Source organism: Geospiza fortis, unplaced genomic scaffold (genome assembly GCF_000277835.1).
Source record: "Geospiza fortis unplaced genomic scaffold, GeoFor_1.0 scaffold4, whole genome shotgun sequence".
Taxonomy (NCBI): Eukaryota; Metazoa; Chordata; class Aves; order Passeriformes; family Thraupidae; genus Geospiza; species Geospiza fortis.
In genome coordinates, this window is record NW_005054475.1 from 523,777 (window position 1) to 525,333 (window position 1,557).

A 1,557-nucleotide genomic window follows, 5' to 3' on the forward strand; every position below is an offset into this window, starting at 1 on the left:
CCCCCGCCCCCCGGCCGCTCCCCCGCAATAAAGGCTTCGTGCATCGGAGCGGGGCTCGGCTGCTGCTCACAGCGCCCGCGGCGGGACGCGCCGCACGCCCGTGTGCTCACACCTGTGTGCTCACACCCGTGTGCTCACACCTGTCTGCTCACACCTGTCACACCTGTGTGCTCACACCTGTGTGCTCACACCCGTGTGCTCACACCTGTCTGCTCACACCTGTCACACCTGTGTGCTCACACCTGTGTGCTCACACCTCTACACTCACACCTCTACACTCACACCTGTCACACCTGTGTGCTCACACCTGTCTGCTCACACCCGCGTGCTCACACCTCTGTGTTCACACCTGTCACACCTGTCTGCTCACACCAGCGTGCTCACCCCTGCGTGCTCACACCTGTGTGCTCACACCTCTGCGCTCACACCTGTCTGCTCACACCTGTGTGCTCACACCTATCTGCTCACACCTGTCTGCTCACACGCTCTCTGGCCCAGGCACCACACGAACTCACACTCACACGACTGCCCCGTGTGTTTGGGCTCCCACTCCTGCAGGCTGCGGCGCTGCGCTGGTGCTCATGGGAGGTTGCACACCCACGTGCTCACTCACCCTCGCCTGCACACGCAGGGGCCACAGCTGGGCACCGCTGCCATTGCACACTCACAGCCCTGTGCACACGCAGAGTCTGCGCCCTTGTGCACACCCTGCACACCTGTCCTCGTGCACACCCCCCCTGCACACCTGTCCTCGTGCACACCCCATTGCACACCTGTCCTCGTGCACACCCTCCCGTTGCACACTTGCCTGCGCTCCCGCGCGCCCCTGGCGTCAGTCACGTGACGCGATGGGCGGGGTCTCTCTCCCGGAGCGGCCCCGATCGCTGCGGCGACCGCGTGCAGCCGCTCGCGCAGTCCCCCTCCGCCTCAGCGCCGCCGTGCCCTCGGGGTCCGCGGGGCGTCGCCTCAGGTTTTCCCTTGCTTAGTCCCCTTTGGGCGTGTCTCGGTTCCCAAAAGTTACCTCAGGGTTTCTTACCCTTGGGCTTTCCGCCCTTCAGCTTCCCCCTTCGGGTTTCACTCGCAAACCCTTCCCCCTTCAGGGTTCCTGCCCCCGACCTGCCCTAATTCCCCCTTAGACCTGTTCCCAGCTTCCCCCTTTCCCTGCATCCCCCTTTTTCTCCATACTTTCCCCTTCTCCCCCAGCCTCCCTCGCTCGGGGGTCCTTTCCCTGCGTGCCCCCAGTGAGGAGTAAATGCTTCCCTCCCCCAGGGGGTGCAGATGCCCAGGGTTAGGCTTGCCCCAGCCTCTTCCCAGCCCCCCATGCTCGGCAGTGTGTGGCGCTGGTCTGGATGGGTGGGGTGACCTGTGGGGGGAGTCTGACCCGAGTGTGTGGGGCTGACCCCGGTGTGTGTGACTGACCTGGTGTGCGTGACTGACCCCGGTGTATGGGGCTGATCGCTGTGTGTGTGGGGCTGACCTTGGTGTGTCACTGACCCCAGTGTGTCTGTGGCTGACCCCAGTGTGGGTGACTGACCCCCGTGTCCGTCACTGACCCTC

General features: G+C 64.7%; 1 protein-coding gene across 1 annotated transcript in view; it reads left to right on the top strand.

The window, feature by feature from the left end:
* Positions 1-1,557, top strand: part of KIF17 (kinesin family member 17) — a 24,439-nt gene that overhangs the window by 5,118 nt on the left and 17,764 nt on the right.